The sequence below is a fragment of the Phyllobates terribilis genome, unplaced genomic scaffold, assembly GCF_046119375.1.
Source record: "Phyllobates terribilis strain yellow unplaced genomic scaffold, ASM4611937v1 Scaffold_10__3_contigs__length_209671492, whole genome shotgun sequence".
NCBI lineage: Eukaryota > Metazoa > Chordata > Amphibia > Anura > Dendrobatidae > Phyllobates > Phyllobates terribilis.
Window position 1 is genome coordinate 7,078,538 of NW_027362770.1, and position 22,699 is coordinate 7,101,236.

Consider the following 22,699-nt stretch of genomic DNA (forward strand, 5'->3'; position numbering starts at 1 on the left):
ATGTCACTTTTTTGTGAAAATATCCACTAAATGAGGCAATAATATGTGTGAGGGTACCCCAGGAGAGTTCCAAATGTGTGTGGGTAGAATATATATTCCACGGGGGTAAAATTGAAAAAAGTTGAAAAAAATTTTTTTTTGGACTTAGTCATTTTTCTGGCGTTTATCAGACTTTCAAATAGGGGAAATGTCAGTGAGCATTCCAATTTCAGTTCCAGAGTGATTCACCCAATGAGTCCTTGATATTTAGTCGTTTTCAGCCAATTTTTTGGATTTTTGAAAATGTCACTTTTTTGTGAAAATATCCACTAAATGAGGGAATAATATGTGTGAGGGTACCCCAGGAGATTTCCAAATGTGTGTGGGTAGAATATATATCCCACGGGGCTAAAATTGAAAAAAGTTGAAAAAAAATTTTTTTTGGACTTAGTCATTTTTCTGGCGTTTATCAGACTTTCAGATAGTGGAAATGTCAGTGAGCGTTCCGATTTCAGTTCCAGAGCGATTCGCCCAATGAGTCCTTGTTATTTAGTTGTTTTCAGCCAATTTTCTGGATTTTTGAAAATTTCACTTTTTTGTGAAAAAATCCACTAAATGAGGGAATAATATGTGTGAGGGTACCCCAGGAGAGTTCCAAATGTGTGTGGGTAGAATATATATCCCACGGGGCTAAAATTGAAAAAAGTTAAAAAAAAAATTTTTTTAGACTAAGTGATTTTTCCGACGTTTATCAGACTTTCAGATAGGGGAAATGTCAGTGAGCATTCCGATTTCAGTTCCAGAGCGATTCGCCTAATGAGTCCTTGTTATTTAGTCGTTTTCAGCCAATTTTCTGGATTTTTTAAAATTTCACTTTTTTGTGAAAATATCCACTAAATGAGGGAATAATATGTGTGAGGGTACCCCAGGAGAGTTCCAAATGTGTGTGGGTAGAATATATATCCCACGGGGGTAAAATTGTAAAAAGTTGAAAAAAATTTTTTTTTGGACTTAGTCATTTTTCTGGCGTTTATCAGACTTTCAGATAGGGGAAATGTCAGTGAGCATTCTGATTTCAGTTCCAGAGTGATTCGTCCAAAGAGTCCTTGATATTTAGTCGTTTTCAGCCAATTTTCTGGATTTTTGAAAATGTCACTTTTTTGTGAAAATATCCACTAAATGAGGCAATAATATGTGTGAGGGTACCCCAGGAGAGTTCCAAATGTGTGTGGGTAGAATATATATCCCACGGGGGTAAAATTGAAAAAAGTTGAAAAAAATTTTTTTTTGGACTTAGTCATTTTTCCAGCGTTTATCAGACTTTCAGTTAGTGGAAATGTCAGTGAGCGTTCCAATTTCAGTTCCAGAGTGATTCGCCCAATGACTCATTGTTATTTAGTCGTTTTCAGCCAATTTTCTGGATTTTTGAAAATTTAACTTTTTTGTGAAAATATCCACTAAATGAGGGAATAATATGTGTGAGTGTACCCCAGGAGAGTTCCAAATGTGTGTGGGTAGAATATATATCCCACGGGGATAAAATTGAAAAAAGTTTAAAAAAATATTTTTTTGGACTTAGTCATTTTTCCGGCGTTTATCAGTCTTTCAGATAGGGGAAATGTCAGTGAGCGTTCCGATTTCAGTTCCAGAGTGATTCTCCCAATGAGTCCTTGATATTTAGTCGTTTTCAGCCAATTTTTTGGATTTTTGAAAATTTCACTTTTTTGTCAAAATATCCACTAAATGAGGGAATAATATGTGTGAGGGTACCCCAGGAGAGTTCCAAATGTGTGTGGGTAGAATATATATCCCATTGGGGTAAAATTGAAAAAAGTTGAAAAAAATTCTTTTTTGGACTTAGTCATTTTTCTGGCGTTTATCAGACTTTCAGATAGGGGAAATGTCAGTGAGCGTTCCGATTTCAGTTCCAGAGCGATTCGCCCAATGAGTCCTTGATATTTAGTCGTTTTCAGCCAATTTTTTGGATTTTTGAAAATGTCACTTTTTTGTGAAAATATCCACTAAATGAGGCAATAATATGTGTGAGGGTACCCCAGGAGAGTTCCAAATGTGTGTGGGTAGAATATATATCCCACGGGGGTAAAATTGTAAAAAGTTGAAAAAAATTTTTTTTTGGACTTAGTCATTTTTCTGGCGTTTATCAGACTTTCAGATAGGGGAAATGTCAGTGAGCATTCCGATTTCAGTTCCAGAGTGATTCGTCCAAAGAGTCCTTGATATTTAGTCCTTTTCAGCCAATTTTCTGGATTTTTGAAAATTTCACTTTTTTGTGAAAATATCCACTAAATGAGGGAATAATATGTGTGAGGGTACCCCAGGAGCGTTCCAAATGTGTGTGGGTAGAATATATATCCCACGGGGGTAAAATTGAAAAAAGTTCAAAACGTTTTTTTTTTGGACTTAGTAATTTTTCCAGCGTTTATCAGACTTTCAGTTAGGGGAAATGTAAGTGAGCGTTCCGATTTCAGTTCCAGAGCGATTCGCCCAATGAGTCCTTGATATTTAGTAGTTTTCAGCCAATTTTCTGGATTTTTGAAAATTTCACTTTTTTTGTGAAAATATCCACTAAATGAGGGAATAATATGTGTGAGGGTACCCCAGGAGAGTTCCAAATGTGTGTGGGTAGAATATATATCCCACGGGGGTAAAATTGTAAAAAGTTGAAAAAAATTTTTTTTTGGACTTAGTCATTTTTCTGGCGTTTATCAGACTTTCAGATAGGGGAAATGTCAGTGAGCATTCCGATTTCAGTTCCAGAGTGATTCACCCAATGAGTCCTTGATATTTAGTTGTTTTCAGCCAATTTTCTGGATTTTTGAAAATTTCACTTTTTTGTGAAAAAATCCACTAAATGAGGGAATAATATGTGTGAGGGTACCCCAGGAGAGTTCCAAATGTGTGTGGGTAGTATATATATCCCACTGGGGTAAAATTGAATAAAAGTTAAAAAAAAATTTTTTTTAGACTAAGTGATTTTTCCGAAGTTTATCAGACTTTCAGATAGGGCAAATGTCAGTGAGCGTTCCGATTTCAGTTCCAGAGCGATTTGCGCAATGAGTCCTTGATATTTAATCGTTTTCAGCCAATTTTTTGGATTTTTGAAAATGTCACTTTTTTGTGAAAATATCCACTAAATGAGGGAATAATATGTGTGAGGGTACCCCAGGAGAGTTCCAAATGTGTGTGGGTAGAATATATATCCCACGGGGGTAAAATTGAAAAAAGGTTAAAAAAATTTTTTTTTGGACTTAGTCATTTTTCTGGCGTTTATCAGACTTTCTGATAGGGGAAATGTCAGTGAGCATTCCGATTTCAGTTCCAGACTGATTCACCCAATGAGTCCTTGATATTTAGTCGTTTTCAGCCAATTTTTTGGATTTTTGAAAATTTAACTTTTTTGTCAAAATATCCACTAAATGAGGGAATAATATGTGTGAGGGTACCCCAGGAGAGTTCCAAATGTGTGTGGGTAGAATATATATCCCACGGGGGTAAAATTGAAAAAAGTTGAAAAAAATTTTTTTTTGGACTTAGTCATTTTTCTGGCGTTTATCAGACTTTCAGATAGGGGAAATGTCAGTGAGCATTCCGATTTCAGTACCAGAGCGATTCGCCCAATGAGTCCTTGATATTTAGTCGTTTTCAGCCAATTTTCTGGATTTTTGAAAATGTCACTTTTTTGTGAAAATATCCACTAAATGAGAGAATAATATGTGTGAGGGTACCCCAGGAGAGTTCCAAATGTGTGTGGGTAGAATATATATCCCACGGGGGAAAAATTGAAAAAAGTTGAAAACATTTTTTTTTTGGACTTAGTCATTCTTCCAGCGTTTATCAGACTTTCAGTTAGGGGAAATGTCAGTGAGCATTCCGATTTCAGTTCCAGAGCGATTCACCTAATGAGTCCTTGTTATTTAGTCGTTTTCAGCCAATTTTCTGGATTTTTTAAAATTTCACTTTTTTGTGAAAATATCCACTAAATGAGGGAATAATATGTGTGAGGGTACCCCAGGAGAGTTCCAAATGTGTGTGGGTAGAATATATATCCCACGGGGGTAAAATTGTAAAAAGTGGAAAAAAATTTTTTTTTGGACTTAGTCATTTTTCTGGCGTTTATCAGACTTTCAGATAGGGGAAATGTCAGTGAGCATTCCAATTTCAGTTCCAGAGTGATTCACCCAATGAGTCCTTGATATTTAGTCGTTTTCAGCCAATTTTTTGGATTTTTGAAAATGTCACTTTTTTGTGAAAATATCCACTAAATGAGGGAATAATATGTGTGAGGGTACCCCAGGAGATTTCCAAATGTGTGTGGGTAGAATATATATCCCACGGGGGTAAAATTGAAAAAAGTTGAAAAAAAATTTTTTTTGGACTTAGTCATTTTTCTGGCGTTTATCAGACTTTCAGATAGTGGAAATGTCAGTGAGCGTTCCGATTTCAGTTCCAGAGCGATTCGCCCAATGAGTCCTTGTTATTTAGTTGTTTTCAGCCAATTTTCTGGATTTTTGAAAATTTCACTTTTTTGTGAAAAAATCCACTAAATGAGGGAATAATATGTGTGAGGGTACCCCAGGAGAGTTCCAAATGTGTGTGGGTAGAATATATATCCCACGGGGCTAAAATTGAAAAAAGTAAAAAAAAAAATTTTTTTAGACTAAGTGATTTTTCCGACGTTTATCAGACTTTCAGATAGGGCAAATGTCAGTGAGCATTCCGATTTCAGTTCCAGAGCGATTCGCCTAATGAGTCCTTGTTATTTAGTCGTTTTCAGCCAATTTTCTGGATTTTTTAAAATTTCACTTTTTTGTGAAAATATCCACTAAATGAGGGAATAATATGTGTGAGTGTACCCCAGGAGAGTTCCAAATGTGTGTGGGTAGAATATATATCCCACGGGGATAAAATTGAAAAAAGTTTAAAAAAATATTTTTTTGGACTTAGTCATTTTTCCGGCGTTTATCAGTCTTTCAGATAGGGGAAATGTCAGTGAGCGTTCCGATTTCAGTTCCAGAGTGATTCTCCCAATGAGTCCTTGATATTTAGTCGTTTTCAGCCAATTTTTTGGATTTTTGAAAATTTCACTTTTTTGTCAAAATATCCACTAAATGAGGGAATAATATGTGTGAGGGTACCCCAGGAGAGTTCCAAATGTGTGTGGGTAGAATATATATCCCATTGGGGTAAAATTGAAAAAAGTTGAAAAAAATTCTTTTTTGGACTTAGTCATTTTTCTGGCGTTTATCAGACTTTCAGATAGGGGAAATGTCAGTGAGCGTTCCGATTTCAGTTCCAGAGCGATTCGCCCAATGAGTCCTTGATATTTAGTCGTTTTCAGCCAATTTTTTGGATTTTTGAAAATGTCACTTTTTTGTGAAAATATCCACTAAATGAGGCAATAATATGTGTGAGGGTACCCCAGGAGAGTTCCAAATGTGTGTGGGTAGAATATATATTCCACGGGGGTAAAATTGAAAAAAGTTGAAAAAAATTTTTTTTTGGACTTAGTCATTTTTCTGGCGTTTATCAGACTTTCAGATAGGGGAAATGTCAGTGAGCATTCCAATTTCAGTTCCAGAGTGATTCACCCAATGAGTCCTTGATATTTAGTCGTTTTCAGCCAATTTTTTGGATTTTTGAAAATGTCACTTTTTTGTGAAAATATCCACTAAATGAGGCAATAATATGTGTGAGGGTACCCCAGGAGAGTTCCAAATGTGTGTGGGTAGAATATATATCCCACGGGGGTAAAATTGTAAAAAGTTGAAAAAAATTTTTTTTTGGACTTAGTCATTTTTCTGGCGTTTATCAGACTTTCAGATAGGGGAAATGTCAGTGAGCATTCCGATTTCAGTTCCAGAGTGATTCGTCCAAAGAGTCCTTGATATTTAGTCCTTTTCAGCCAATTTTCTGGATTTTTGAAAATTTCACTTTTTTGTGAAAATATCCACTAAATGAGGGAATAATATGTGTGAGGGTACCCCAGGAGCGTTCCAAATGTGTGTGGGTAGAATATATATCCCACGGGGGTAAAATTGAAAAAAGTTCAAAACGTTTTTTTTTTGGACTTAGTAATTTTTCCAGCGTTTATCAGACTTTCAGTTAGGGGAAATGTAAGTGAGCGTTCCGATTTCAGTTCCAGAGCGATTCGCCCAATGAGTCCTTGATATTTAGTAGTTTTCAGCCAATTTTCTGGATTTTTGAAAATTTCACTTTTTTTGTGAAAATATCCACTAAATGAGGGAATAATATGTGTGAGGGTACCCCAGGAGAGTTCCAAATGTGTGTGGGTAGAATATATATCCCACGGGGGTAAAATTGTAAAAAGTTGAAAAAAAATTTTTTTTGGACTTAGTCATTTTTCTGGCGTTTATCAGACTTTCAGATAGGGGAAATGTCAGTGAGCATTCCGATTTCAGTTCCAGAGTGATTCACCCAATGAGTCCTTGATATTTAGTTGTTTTCAGCCAATTTTCTGGATTTTTGAAAATTTCACTTTTTTGTGAAAAAATCCACTAAATGAGGGAATAATATGTGTGAGGGTACCCCAGGAGAGTTCCAAATGTGTGTGGGTAGTATATATATCCCACTGGGGTAAAATTGAATAAAAGTTAAAAAAAAATTTTTTTTAGACTAAGTGATTTTTCCGAAGTTTATCAGACTTTCAGATAGGGCAAATGTCAGTGAGCGTTCCGATTTCAGTTCCAGAGCGATTTGCGCAATGAGTCCTTGATATTTAATCGTTTTCAGCCAATTTTTTGGATTTTTGAAAATGTCACTTTTTTGTGAAAATATCCACTAAATGAGGGAATAATATGTGTGAGGGTACCCCAGGAGAGTTCCAAATGTGTGTGGGTAGAATATATATCCCACGGGGGTAAAATTGAAAAAAGGTTAAAAAAATTTTTTTTTGGACTTAGTCATTTTTCTGGCGTTTATCAGACTTTCTGATAGGGGAAATGTCAGTGAGCATTCCGATTTCAGTTCCAGACTGATTCACCCAATGAGTCCTTGATATTTAGTCGTTTTCAGCCAATTTTTTGGATTTTTGAAAATTTAACTTTTTTGTCAAAATATCCACTAAATGAGGGAATAATATGTGTGAGGGTACCCCAGGAGAGTTCCAAATGTGTGTGGGTAGAATATATATCCCACGGGGGTAAAATTGAAAAAAGTTGAAAAAAATTTTTTTTTGGACTTAGTCATTTTTCTGGCGTTTATCAGACTTTCAGATAGGGGAAATGTCAGTGAGCATTCCGATTTCAGTACCAGAGCGATTCGCCCAATGAGTCCTTGATATTTAGTCGTTTTCAGCCAATTTTCTGGATTTTTGAAAATGTCACTTTTTTGTGAAAATATCCACTAAATGAGAGAATAATATGTGTGAGGGTACCCCAGGAGAGTTCCAAATGTGTGTGGGTAGAATATATATCCCACGGGGGAAAAATTGAAAAAAGTTGAAAACATTTTTTTTTTGGACTTAGTCATTCTTCCAGCGTTTATCAGACTTTCAGTTAGGGGAAATGTCAGTGAGCAATCCGATTTCAGTTCCAGAGCGATTCACCTAATGAGTCCTTGTTATTTAGTCGTTTTCAGCCAATTTTCTGGATTTTTTAAAATTTCACTTTTTTGTGAAAATATCCACTAAATGAGGGAATAATATGTGTGAGGGTACCCCAGGAGAGTTCCAAATGTGTGTGGGTAGAATATATATCCCACGGGGGTAAAATTGAAAAAAGTTTAAAAAACTTTTTTTTTGGACTTAGTCATTTTTCTGGCGTTTATCAGACTTTCAGATAGGGGAAATGTCAGTGAGCATTCCGATTTCAGTTCCACAGCGATTCGCCCAATGAGTCCTTGATATTTAGTCGTTTTCAGCCAATTTTCTGGATTTTTTAAAATGTCACTTTTTTGTGAAAATATCCACTAAATGAGGGAATAATATGTGTGAGGGTACCCCAGGAGAGTTCCAAATGTGTGTGGGTAGAATATATATCCCACGGGGGTAAAATTGAAAAAAGTTGAAAAAAATTTTTTTTTGGACTTAGTCATTTTTCCAGCGTTTATCAGACTTTCAGTTAGTGGAAATGTCAGTGAGCGTTCCAATTTCAGTTCCAGAGTGATTCGCCCAATGACTCATTGTTATTTAGTCGTTTTCAGCCAATTTTCTGGATTTTTGAAAATTTAACTTTTTTGTGAAAATATCCACTAAATGAGGGAATAATATGTGTGAGTGTACCCCAGGAGAGTTCCAAATGTGTGTGGGTAGAATATATATCCCACGGGGATAAAATTGAAAAAAGTTTAAAAAAATATTTTTTTGGACTTAGTCATTTTTCCGGCGTTTATCAGTCTTTCAGATAGGGGAAATGTCAGTGAGCGTTCCGATTTCAGTTCCAGAGTGATTCTCCCAATGAGTCCTTGATATTTAGTCGTTTTCAGCCAATTTTTTGGATTTTTGAAAATGTCACTTTTTTGTGAAAATATCCACTAAATGAGGCAATAATATGTGTGAGGGTACCCCAGGAGAGTTCCAAATGTGTGTGGGTAGAATATATATTCCACGGGGGTAAAATTGAAAAAAGTTGAAAAAAATTTTTTTTTGGACTTAGTCATTTTTCTGGCGTTTATCAGACTTTCAGATAGGGGAAATGTCAGTGAGCATTCCAATTTCAGTTCCAGAGTGATTCACCCAATGAGTCCTTGATATTTAGTCGTTTTCAGCCAATTTTTTGGATTTTTGAAAATGTCACTTTTTTGTGAAAATATCCACTAAATGAGGGAATAATATGTGTGAGGGTACCCCAGGAGATTTCCAAATGTGTGTGGGTAGAATATATATCCCACGGGGGTAAAATTGAAAAAAGTTGAAAAAAAATTTTTTTTGGACTTAGTCATTTTTCTGGCGTTTATCAGACTTTCAGATAGTGGAAATGTCAGTGAGCGTTCCAATTTCTGTTCCAGAGCGATTCGCCCAATGAGTCCTTGTTATTTAGTTGTTTTCAGCCAATTTTCTGGATTTTTGAAAATTTCACTTTTTTGTGAAAAAATCCACTAAATGAGGGAATAATATGTGTGAGGGTACCCCAGGAGAGTTCCAAATGTGTGTGGGTAGAATATATATCCCATGGGGCTAAAATTGAAAAAAGTAAAAAAAAAAATTTTTTTAGACTAAGTGATTTTTCCGACGTTTATCAGACTTTCAGATAGGGGAAATGTCAGTGAGCATTCCGATTTCAGTTCCAGAGTGATTCGTCCAAAGAGTCCTTGATATTTAGTCATTTTCAGCCAATTTTCTGGATTTTTGAAAATGTCACTTTTTTGTGAAAATATCCACTAAATGAGGCAATAATATGTGTGAGGGTACCCCAGGAGAGTTCCAAATGTGTGTGGGTAGAATATATATCCCACGGGGGTAAAATTGTAAAAAGTTGAAAAAAATTTTTTTTTGGACTTAGTCATTTTTCTGGCGTTTATCAGACTTTCAGATAGGGGAAATGTCAGTGAGCATTCCAATTTCAGTTCCAGAGTGATTCACCCAATGAGTCCTTGATATTTAGTCGTTTTCAGCCAATTTTTTGGATTTTTGAAAATGTCACTTTTTTGTGAAAATATCCACTAAATGAGGCAATAATATGTGTGAGGGTACCCCAGGAGAGTTCCAAATGTGTGTGGGTAGAATATATATCCCACGGGGGTAAAATTGTAAAAAGTTGAAAAAAATTTTTTTTTGGACTTAGTCATTTTTCTGGCGTTTATCAGACTTTCAGTTAGGGGAAATGTAAGTGAGCGTTCCGATTTCAGTTCCAGAGCGATTCGCCCAATGAGTCCTTGATATTTAGTAGTTTTCAGCCAATTTTCTGGATTTTTGAAAATTTCACTTTTTTTGTGAAAATATCCACTAAATGAGGGAATAATATGTGTGAGGGTACCCCAGGAGAGTTCCAAATGTGTGTGGGTAGAATATATATCCCACGGGGGTAAAATTGTAAAAAGTTGAAAAAAATTTTTTTTTGGACTTAGTCATTTTTCTGGCGTTTATCAGACTTTCAGATAGGGGAAATGTCAGTGAGCATTCCGATTTCAGTTCCAGAGTGATTCACCCAATGAGTCCTTGATATTTAGTTGTTTTCAGCCAATTTTCTGGATTTTTGAAAATTTCACTTTTTTGTGAAAAAATCCACTAAATGAGGGAATAATATGTGTGAGGGTACCCCAGGAGAGTTCCAAATGTGTGTGGGTAGTATATATATCCCACTGGGGTAAAATTGAATAAAAGTTAAAAAAAAATTTTTTTTAGACTAAGTGATTTTTCCGAAGTTTATCAGACTTTCAGATAGGGCAAATGTCAGTGAGCGTTCCGATTTCAGTTCCAGAGCGATTTGCGCAATGAGTCCTTGATATTTAATCGTTTTCAGCCAATTTTTTGGATTTTTGAAAATGTCACTTTTTTGTGAAAATATCCACTAAATGAGGGAATAATATGTGTGAGGGTACCCCAGGAGAGTTCCAAATGTGTGTGGGTAGAATATATATCCCACGGGGGTAAAATTGAAAAAAGGTTAAAAAAATTTTTTTTTGGACTTAGTCATTTTTCTGGCGTTTATCAGACTTTCTGATAGGGGAAATGTCAGTGAGCATTCCGATTTCAGTTCCAGACTGATTCACCCAATGAGTCCTTGATATTTAGTCGTTTTCAGCCAATTTTTTGGATTTTTGAAAATTTAACTTTTTTGTCAAAATATCCACTAAATGAGGGAATAATATGTGTGAGGGTACCCCAGGAGAGTTCCAAATGTGTGTGGGTAGAATATATATCCCACGGGGGTAAAATTGAAAAAAGTTGAAAAAAATTTTTTTTTGGACTTAGTCATTTTTCTGGCGTTTATCAGACTTTCAGATAGGGGAAATGTCAGTGAGCATTCCGATTTCAGTACCAGAGCGATTCGCCCAATGAGTCCTTGATATTTAGTCGTTTTCAGCCAATTTTCTGGATTTTTGAAAATGTCACTTTTTTGTGAAAATATCCACTAAATGAGAGAATAATATGTGTGAGGGTACCCCAGGAGAGTTCCAAATGTGTGTGGGTAGAATATATATCCCACGGGGGAAAAATTGAAAAAAGTTGAAAACATTTTTTTTTTGGACTTAGTCATTCTTCCAGCGTTTATCAGACTTTCAGTTAGGGGAAATGTCAGTGAGCATTCCGATTTCAGTTCCAGAGCGATTCACCTAATGAGTCCTTGTTATTTAGTCGTTTTCAGCCAATTTTCTGGATTTTTTAAAATTTCACTTTTTTGTGAAAATATCCACTAAATGAGGGAATAATATGTGTGAGGGTACCCCAGGAGAGTTCCAAATGTGTGTGGGTAGAATATATATCCCACGGGGGTAAAATTGTAAAAAGTGGAAAAAAATTTTTTTTTGGACTTAGTCATTTTTCTGGCGTTTATCAGACTTTCAGATAGGGGAAATGTCAGTGAGCATTCCAATTTCAGTTCCAGAGTGATTCACCCAATGAGTCCTTGATATTTAGTCGTTTTCAGCCAATTTTTTGGATTTTTGAAAATGTCACTTTTTTGTGAAAATATCCACTAAATGAGGGAATAATATGTGTGAGGGTACCCCAGGAGATTTCCAAATGTGTGTGGGTAGAATATATATCCCACGGGGGTAAAATTGAAAAAAGTTGAAAAAAAATTTTTTTTGGACTTAGTCATTTTTCTGGCGTTTATCAGACTTTCAGATAGTGGAAATGTCAGTGAGCGTTCCGATTTCAGTTCCAGAGCGATTCGCCCAATGAGTCCTTGTTATTTAGTTGTTTTCAGCCAATTTTCTGGATTTTTGAAAATTTCACTTTTTTGTGAAAAAATCCACTAAATGAGGGAATAATATGTGTGAGGGTACCCCAGGAGAGTTCCAAATGTGTGTGGGTAGAATATATATCCCACGGGGCTAAAATTGAAAAAAGTAAAAAAAAAAATTTTTTTAGACTAAGTGATTTTTCCGACGTTTATCAGACTTTCAGATAGGGCAAATGTCAGTGAGCATTCCGATTTCAGTTCCAGAGCGATTCGCCTAATGAGTCCTTGTTATTTAGTCGTTTTCAGCCAATTTTCTGGATTTTTTAAAATTTCACTTTTTTGTGAAAATATCCACTAAATGAGGGAATAATATGTGTGAGGGTACCCCAGGAGAGTTCCAAATGTGTGTGGGTAGAATATATATCCCACGGGGGTAAAATTGTAAAAAGTTGAAAAAAATTTTTTTTTGGACTTAGTCATTTTTCTGGCGTTTATCAGACTTTCAGATAGGGGAAATGTCAGTGAGCATTCCGATTTCAGTTCCAGAGTGATTCGTCCAAAGAGTCCTTGATATTTAGTCCTTTTCAGCCAATTTTCTGGATTTTTGAAAATTTCACTTTTTTGTGAAAATATCCACTAAATGAGGGAATAATATGTGTGAGGGTACCCCAGGAGCGTTCCAAATGTGTGTGGGTAGAATATATATCCCACGGGGGTAAAATTGAAAAAAGTTCAAAACGTTTTTTTTTTGGACTTAGTAATTTTTCCAGCGTTTATCAGACTTTCAGTTAGGGGAAATGTAAGTGAGCGTTCCGATTTCAGTTCCAGAGCGATTCGCCCAATGAGTCCTTGATATTTAGTAGTTTTCAGCCAATTTTCTGGATTTTTGAAAATTTCACTTTTTTTGTGAAAATATCCACTAAATGAGGGAATAATATGTGTGAGGGTACCCCAGGAGAGTTCCAAATGTGTGTGGGTAGAATATATATCCCACGGGGGTAAAATTGTAAAAAGTTGAAAAAAATTTTTTTTTGGACTTAGTCATTTTTCTGGCGTTTATCAGACTTTCAGATAGGGGAAATGTCAGTGAGCATTCCGATTTCAGTTCCAGAGTGATTCACCCAATGAGTCCTTGATATTTAGTTGTTTTCAGCCAATTTTCTGGATTTTTGAAAATTTCACTTTTTTGTGAAAAAATCCACTAAATGAGGGAATAATATGTGTGAGGGTACCCCAGGAGAGTTCCAAATGTGTGTGGGTAGTATATATATCCCACTGGGGTAAAATTGAATAAAAGTTAAAAAAAAAATTTTTTTAGACTAAGTGATTTTTCCGAAGTTTATCAGACTTTCAGATAGGGCAAATGTCAGTGAGCGTTCCGATTTCAGTTCCAGAGCGATTTGCGCAATGAGTCCTTGATATTTAATCGTTTTCAGCCAATTTTTTGGATTTTTGAAAATGTCACTTTTTTGTGAAAATATCCACTAAATGAGGGAATAATATGTGTGAGGGTACCCCAGGAGAGTTCCAAATGTGTGTGGGTAGAATATATATCCCACGGGGGTAAAATTGAAAAAAGGTTAAAAAAATTTTTTTTTGGACTTAGTCATTTTTCTGGCGTTTATCAGACTTTCAGATAGGGGAAATGTCAGTGAGCATTCCGATTTCAGTTCCAGACTGATTCACCCAATGAGTCCTTGATATTTAGTCGTTTTCAGCCAATTTTTTGGATTTTTGAAAATTTAACTTTTTTGTAAAAATATCCACTAAATGAGGGAATAATATGTGTGAGGGTACCCCAGGAGAGTTCCAAATGTGTGTGGGTAGAATATATATCCCACGGGGGTAAAATTGAAAAAAGTTGAAAAAAATTTTTTTTTGGACTTAGTCATTTTTCTGGCGTTTATCAGACTTTCAGATAGGGGAAATGTCAGTGAGCATTCCGATTTCAGTTCCAGAGTGATTCGTCCAAAGAGTCCTTGATATTTAGTCCTTTTCAGCCAATTTTCTGGATTTTTGAAAATTTCACTTTTTTGTGAAAATATCCACTAAATGAGGGAATAATATGTGTGAGGGTACCCCAGGAGCGTTCCAAATGTGTGTGGGTAGAATATATATCCCACGGGGGTAAAATTGAAAAAAGTTCAAAACGTTTTTTTTTTGGACTTAGTAATTTTTCCAGCGTTTATCAGACTTTCAGTTAGGGGAAATGTAAGTGAGCGTTCCGATTTCAGTTCCAGAGCGATTCGCCCAATGAGTCCTTGATATTTAGTAGTTTTCAGCCAATTTTCTGGATTTTTGAAAATTTCACTTTTTTTGTGAAAATATCCACTAAATGAGGGAATAATATGTGTGAGGGTACCCCAGGAGAGTTCCAAATGTGTGTGGGTAGAATATATATCCCACGGGGGTAAAATTGTAAAAAGTTGAAAAAAATTTTTTTTTGGACTTAGTCATTTTTCTGGCGTTTATCAGACTTTCAGATAGGGGAAATGTCAGTGAGCATTCCGATTTCAGTTCCAGAGTGATTCACCCAATGAGTCCTTGATATTTAGTTGTTTTCAGCCAATTTTCTGGATTTTTGAAAATTTCACTTTTTTGTGAAAAAATCCACTAAATGAGGGAATAATATGTGTGAGGGTACCCCAGGAGAGTTCCAAATGTGTGTGGGTAGTATATATATCCCACTGGGGTAAAATTGAATAAAAGTTAAAAAAAAAATTTTTTTAGACTAAGTGATTTTTCCGAAGTTTATCAGACTTTCAGATAGGGCAAATGTCAGTGAGCGTTCCGATTTCAGTTCCAGAGCGATTTGCGCAATGAGTCCTTGATATTTAATCGTTTTCAGCCAATTTTTTGGATTTTTGAAAATGTCACTTTTTTGTGAAAATATCCACTAAATGAGGGAATAATATGTGTGAGGGTACCCCAGGAGAGTTCCAAATGTGTGTGGGTAGAATATATATCCCACGGGGGTAAAATTGAAAAAAGGTTAAAAAAATTTTTTTTTGGACTTAGTCATTTTTCTGGCGTTTATCAGACTTTCAGATAGGGGAAATGTCAGTGAGCATTCCGATTTCAGTTCCAGACTGATTCACCCAATGAGTCCTTGATATTTAGTCGTTTTCAGCCAATTTTTTGGATTTTTGAAAATTTAACTTTTTTGTAAAAATATCCACTAAATGAGGGAATAATATGTGTGAGGGTACCCCAGGAGAGTTCCAAATGTGTGTGGGTAGAATATATATCCCACGGGGGTAAAATTGAAAAAAGTTGAAAAAAATTTTTTTTTGGACTTAGTCATTTTTCTGGCGTTTATCAGACTTTCAGATAGGGGAAATGTCAGTGAGCATTCCGATTTCAGTACCAGAGCGATTCGCCCAATGAGTCCTTGATATTTAGTCGTTTTCAGCCAATTTTCTGGATTTTTGAAAATGTCACTTTTTTGTGAAAATATCCACTAAATGAGAGAATAATATGTGTGAGGGTACCCCAGGAGAGTTCCAAATGTGTGTGGGTAGAATATATATCCCACGGGGGAAAAATTGAAAAAAGTTGAAAACATTTTTTTTTTGGACTTAGTCATTCTTCCAGCGTTTATCAGACTTTCAGTTAGGGGAAATGTCAGTGAGCATTCCGATTTCAGTTCCAGAGCGATTCACCTAATGAGTCCTTGTTATTTAGTCGTTTTCAGCCAATTTTCTGGATTTTTTAAAATTTCACTTTTTTGTGAAAATATCCACTAAATGAGGGAATAATATGTGTGAGGGTACCCCAGGAGAGTTCCAAATGTGTGTGGGTAGAATATATATCCCACGGGGGTAAAATTGTAAACAGTTGAAAAAAATTTTTTTTTGGACTTAGTCATTTTTCTGGCGTTTATCAGACTTTCAGATAGGGGAAATGTCAGTGAGCATTCCTATTTCAGTTCCAGAGTGATTCGTCCACAGAGTCCGTGATATTTAGTCGTTTTCAGCCAATTTTCTGGATTTTTGAAAATTTCACTTTTTTGTGAAAATATCCACTAAATGAGGGAATAATATGTGTGAGGGTACCCCAGGAGAGTTCCAAATGTGTGTGGGTAGAATATATATCCCACGGGGGTAAAATTGAAAAAAGTTTAAAAAACTTTTTTTTTGGACTTAGTCATTTTTCTGGCGTTTATCAGACTTTCAGATAGGGGAAATGTCAGTGAGCATTCCGATTTCAGTTCCACAGCGATTCGCCCAATGAGTCCTTGATATTTAGTCGTTTTCAGCCAATTTTCTGGATTTTTTAAAATGTCACTTTTTTGTGAAAATATCCACTAAATGAGGGAATAATATGTGTGAGGGTACCCCAGGAGAGTTCCAAATGTGTGTGGGTAGAATATATATCCCACGGGGGTAAAATTGAAAAAAGTTGAAAAAAATTTTTTTTTGGACTTAGTCATTTTTCCAGCGTTTATCAGACTTTCAGTTAGTGGAAATGTCAGTGAGCGTTCCAATTTCAGTTCCAGAGTGATTCGCCCAATGACTCATTGTTATTTAGTCGTTTTCAGCCAATTTTCTGGATTTTTGAAAATTTAACTTTTTTGTGAAAATATCCACTAAATGAGGGAATAATATGTGTGAGTGTACCCCAGGAGAGTTCCAAATGTGTGTGGGTAGAATATATATCCCACGGGGATAAAATTGAAAAAAGTTTAAAAAAATATTTTTTTGGACTTAGTCATTTTTCCGGCGTTTATCAGTCTTTCAGATAGGGGAAATGTCAGTGAGCGTTCCGATTTCAGTTCCAGAGTGATTCTCCCAATGAGTCCTTGATATTTAGTCGTTTTCAGTCAATTTTTTGGATTTTTGAAAATGTCACTTTTTTGTGAAAATATCCACTAAATGAGGCAATAATATGTGTGAGGGTACCCCAGGAGAGTTCCAAATGTGTGTGGGTAGTATATATATTCCACGGGGGTAAAATTGAAAAAAGTTGAAAAAAATTTTTTTTTGGACTTAGTCATTTTTCTGGCGTTTATCAGACTTTCAGATAGGGGAAATGTCAGTGAGCATTCCAATTTCAGTTCCAGAGTGATTCACCCAATGAGTCCTTGATATTTAGTCGTTTTCAGCCAATTTTTTGGATTTTTGAAAATGTCACTTTTTTGTGAAAATATCCACTAAATGAGGGAATAATATGTGTGAGGGTACCCCAGGAGATTTCCAAATGTGTGTGGGTAGAATATATATCCCACGGGGGTAAAATTGAAAAAAGTTGAAAAAAAATTTTTTTTGGACTTAGTCATTTTTCTGGCGTTTATCAGACTTTCAGATAGTGGAAATGTCAGTGAGCGTTCCAATTTCTGTTCCAGAGCGATTCGCCCAATGAGTCCTTGTTATTTAGTTGTTTTCAGCCAATTTTCTGGATTTTTGAAAATTTCACTTTTTTGTGAAAAAATCCACTAAATGAGGGAATAATATGTGTGAGGGTACCCCAGGAGAGTTCCAAATGTGTGTGGGTAGAATATATATCCCATGGGGCTAAAATTGAAAAAAGTAAAAAAAAAAATTTTTTTAGACTAAGTGATTTTTCCGACGTTTATCAGACTTTCAGATAGGGGAAATGTCAGTGAGCATTCCGATTTCAGTTCCAGAGTGATTCGTCCAAAGAGTCCTTGATATTTAGTCATTTTCAGCCAATTTTCTGGATTTTTGAAAATGTCACTTTTTTGTGAAAATATCCACTAAATGAGGCAATAATATGTGTGAGGGTACCCCAGGAGAGTTCCAAATGTGTGTGGGTAGAATATATATCCCACGGGGGTAAAATTGTAAAAAGTTGAAAAAAATTTTTTTTTGGACTTAGTCATTTTTCTGGCGTTTATCAGACTTTCAGATAGGGGAAATGTCAGTGAGCATTCCGATTTCAGTTCCAGAGTGATTCGTCCAAAGAGTCCTTGATATTTAGTCGTTTTCAGCCAATTTTCTGGATTTTTGAAAATGTCACTTTTTTGTGAAAATATCCACTAAATGAGGCAATAATATGTGTGAGGGTACCCCAGGAGAGTTCCAAATGTGTGTGGGTAGAATATATATCCCACGGGGGTAAAATTGAAAAAAGTTGAAAAAAATTTTTTTTTGGACTTAGTCATTTTTCCAGCGTTTATCAGACTTTCAGTTAGTGGAAATGTCAGTGAGCGTTCCAATTTCAGTTCCAGAGTGATTCGCCCAATGACTCATTGTTATTTAGTCGTTTTCAGCCAATTTTCTGGATTTTTGAAAATTTAACTTTTTTGTGAAAATATCCACTAAATGAGGGAATAATATGTGTGAGTGCACCCCAGGAGAGTTCCAAATGTGTGTGGGTAGAATATATATCCCACGGGGATAAAATTGAAAAAAGTTTAAAAAAATATTTTTTTGGACTTAGTCATTTTTCCGGCGTTTATCAGTCTTTCAGATAGGGGAAATGTCAGTGAGCGTTCCGATTTTAGTTCCAGAGTGATTCTCCCAATGAGTCCTTGATATTTAGTCGTTTTCATCCAATTTTTTGGATTTTTGAAAATTTCACTTTTTTGTCAAAATATCCACTAAATGAGGGAATAATATGTGTGAGGGTACCCCAGAAGAGTTCCAAATGTGTGTGGGTAGAATATATATCCCATTGGGGTAAAATTGAAAAAAGTTGAAAAAAATTATTTTTTGGACTTAGTCATTTTTCTGGCGTTTATCAGACTTTCAGATAGGGGAAATGTCAGTGAGCGTTCCGATTTCAGTTCCAGAGCGATTCGCCCAATGAGTCCTTGATATTTAGTCGTTTTCAGCCAATTTTTTGGATTTTTGAAAATGTCACTTTTTTGTGAAAATATCCACTAAATGAGGCAATAATATGTGTGAGGGTACCCCAGGAGAGTTCCAAATGTGTGTGGGTAGAATATATATTCCACGGGGGTAAAATTGAAAAAAGTTGAAAAAAATTTTTTTTTGGACTTAGTCATTTTTCTGGCGTTTATCAGACTTTCAGATAGGGGAAATGTCAGTGAGCATTCCAATTTCAGTTCCAGAGTGATTCACCCAATGAGTCCTTGATATTTAGTCGTTTTCAGCCAATTTTTTGGATTTTTGAAAATGTCACTTTTTTTGTGAAAATATCCACTAAATGAGGGAATAATATGTGTGAGGGTACCCCAGGAGATTTCCAAATGTGTGTGGGTAGAATATATATCCCACGGGGGTAAAATTGAAAAAAGTTGAAAAAAAATTTTTTTTGGACTTAGTCATTTTTCTGGCGTTTATCAGACTTTCAGATAGGGGAAATGTCAGTGAGCGTTCCGATTTCAGTTCCAGAGCGATTCGCCCAATGAGTCCTTGTTATTTAGTTGTTTTCAGCCAATTTTCTGGATTTTTGAAAATTTCACTTTTTTGTGAAAAAATTCACTAAATGAGGGAATAATATGTGTGAGGGTACCCCAGGAGAGTTCCAAATGTGTGTGGGTAGAATATATATCCCACGGGGCTAAAATTGAAAAAAGTTAAAAAAAAAATTTTTTTAGACTAAGTGATTTTTCCGACGTTTATCAGACTTTCAGATAGGGGAAATGTCAGTGAGCATTCCGATTTCAGTTCCAGAGCGATTCGCCTAATGAGTCCTTGTTATTTAGTCGTTTTCAGCCAATTTTCTGGATTTTTTAAAATTTCACTTTTTTGTGAAAATATCCACTAAATGAGGGAATAATATGTGTGAGGGTACCCCAGGAGAGTTCCAAATGTGTGTGGGTAGAATATATATCCCACGGGGGTAAAATTGTAAAGAGTTGAAAAAAATTTTTTTTTGGACTTAGTCATTTTTCTGGCGTTTATCAGACTTTCAGATAGGGGAAATGTCAGTGAGCATTCCGATTTCAGTTCCAGAGTGATTCGTCCAAAGAGTCCTTGATATTTAGTCCTTTTCAGCCAATTTTCTGGATTTTTGAAAATTTCACTTTTTTGTGAAAATATCCACTAAATGAGGGAATAATATGTGTGAGGGTACCCCAGGAGCGTTCCAAATGTGTGTGGGTAGAATATATATCCCACGGGGGTAAAATTGAAAAAAGTTCAAAACGTTTTTTTTTTGGACTTAGTAATTTTTCCAGCGTTTATCAGACTTTCAGTTAGGGGAAATGTAAGTGAGCGTTCCGATTTCAGTTCCAGAGCGATTCGCCCAATGAGTCCTTGATATTTAGTAGTTTTCAGCCAATTTTCTGGATTTTTGAAAATTTCACTTTTTTTGTGAAAATATCCACTAAATGAGGGAATAATATGTGTGAGGGTACCCCAGGAGAGTTCCAAATGTGTGTGGGTAGTATATATATCCCACTGGGGTAAAATTGAATAAAAGTTAAAAAAAAATTTTTTTTAGACTAAGTGATTTTTCCGACGTTTATCAGACTTTCAGATAGGGCAAATGTCAGTGAGCGTTCCGATTTCAGTTCCAGAGCGATATGCGCAATGAGTCCTTGATATTTAATCGTTTTCAGCCAATTTTTTGGATTTTTGAAAATGTCACTTTTTTGTGAAAATATCCACTAAATGAGGGAATAATATGTGTGAGGGTACCCCAGGAGAGTTCCAAATGTGTGTGGGTAGAATATATATCCCACGGGGGTAAAATTGAAAAAAGGTTAAAAAAAATTTTTTTTGGACTTAGTCATTTTTCTGGCGTTTATCAGACTTTCAGATAGGGCAAATGTCAGTGAGCGTTCCGATTTCAGTTCCAGAGCGATTCGCCCAATGAGTCCTTGATATTTAGTAGTTTTCAGCCAATTTTTTGGATTTTTGAAAATTTCACTTTTTTGTGAAAATATCCACTAAATGAGGGAATAATATGTGTGAGGGTACCCCAGGAGAGTTCCAAATGTGTGTGGGTAGAATATATATCTCACGGGGCTAAAATTGAAAAAAGTTGAAAAAAAAATTTTTTTGTACTTAGTCATTTTTCTGGCGTTTATCAGACTTTCTGATAGGGGAAATGTCAGTGAGCATTCCGATTTCAGTTCCAGACTGATTCACCCAATGAGTCCTTGATATTTAGTCGTTTTCAGCCAATTTTTTGGATTTTTGAAAATTTAACTTTTTTGTCAAAATATCCACTAAATGAGGGAATAATATGTGTGAGGGTACCCCAGGAGCGTTCCAAATGTGTGTGGGTAGAATATATATCCCACGGGGGTAAAATTGAAAAAAGTTCAAAACGTTTTTTTTTTGGACTTAGTAATTTTTCCAGCGTTTATCAGACTTTCAGTTAGGGGAAATGTAAGTGAGCGTTCCGATTTCAGTTCCAGAGCGATTCGCCCAATGAGTCCTTGATATTTAGTAGTTTTCAGCCAATTTTCTGGATTTTTGAAAATTTCACTTTTTTTGTGAAAATATCCACTAAATGAGGGAATAATATGTGTGAGGGTACCCCAGGAGAGTTCCAAATGTGTGTGGGTAGAATATATATCCCACGGGGGTAAAATTGTAAAAAGTTGAAAAAAATTTTTTTTTGGACTTAGTCATTTTTCTGGCGTTTATCAGACTTTCAGATAGGGGAAATGTCAGTGAGCATTCCGATTTCAGTTCCAGAGTGATTCACCCAATGAGTCCTTGATATTTAGTTGTTTTCAGCCAATTTTCTGGATTTTTGAAAATTTCACTTTTTTGTGAAAAAATCCACTAAATGAGGGAATAATATGTGTGAGGGTACCCCAGGAGAGTTCCAAATGTGTGTGGGTAGTATATATATCCCACTGGGGTAAAATTGAATAAAAGTTAAAAAAAAAATTTTTTTAGACTAAGTGATTTTTCCGAAGTTTATCAGACTTTCAGATAGGGCAAATGTCAGTGAGCGTTCCGATTTCAGTTCCAGAGCGATTTGCGCAATGAGTCCTTGATATTTAATCGTTTTCAGCCAATTTTTTGGATTTTTGAAAATGTCACTTTTTTGTGAAAATATCCACTAAATGAGGGAATAATATGTGTGAGGGTACCCCAGGAGAGTTCCAAATGTGTGTGGGTAGAATATATATCCCACGGGGGTAAAATTGAAAAAAGGTTAAAAAAATTTTTTTTTGGACTTAGTCATTTTTCTGGCGTTTATCAGACTTTCAGATAGGGGAAATGTCAGTGAGCATTCCGATTTCAGTTCCAGACTGATTCACCCAATGAGTCCTTGATATTTAGTCGTTTTCAGCCAATTTTTTGGATTTTTGAAAATTTAACTTTTTTGTAAAAATATCCACTAAATGAGGGAATAATATGTGTGAGGGTACCCCAGGAGAGTTCCAAATGTGTGTGGGTAGAATATATATCCCACGGGGGTAAAATTGAAAAAAGTTGAAAAAAATTTTTTTTTGGACTTAGTCATTTTTCTGGCGTTTATCAGACTTTCAGATAGGGGAAATGTCAGTGAGCATTCCGATTTCAGTACCAGAGCGATTCGCCCAATGAGTCCTTGATATTTAGTCGTTTTCAGCCAATTTTCTGGATTTTTGAAAATGTCACTTTTTTGTGAAAATATCCACTAAATGAGAGAATAATATGTGTGAGGGTACCCCAGGAGAGTTCCAAATGTGTGTGGGTAGAATATATATCCCACGGGGGAAAAATTGAAAAAAGTTGAAAACATTTTTTTTTTGGACTTAGTCATTCTTCCAGCGTTTATCAGACTTTCAGTTAGGGGAAATGTCAGTGAGCATTCCGATTTCAGTTCCAGAGCGATTCACCTAATGAGTCCTTGTTATTTAGTCGTTTTCAGCCAATTTTCTGGATTTTTTAAAATTTCACTTTTTTGTGAAAATATCCACTAAATGAGGGAATAATATGTGTGAGGGTACCCCAGGAGAGTTCCAAATGTGTGTGGGTAGAATATATATCCCACGGGGGTAAAATTGTAAACAGTTG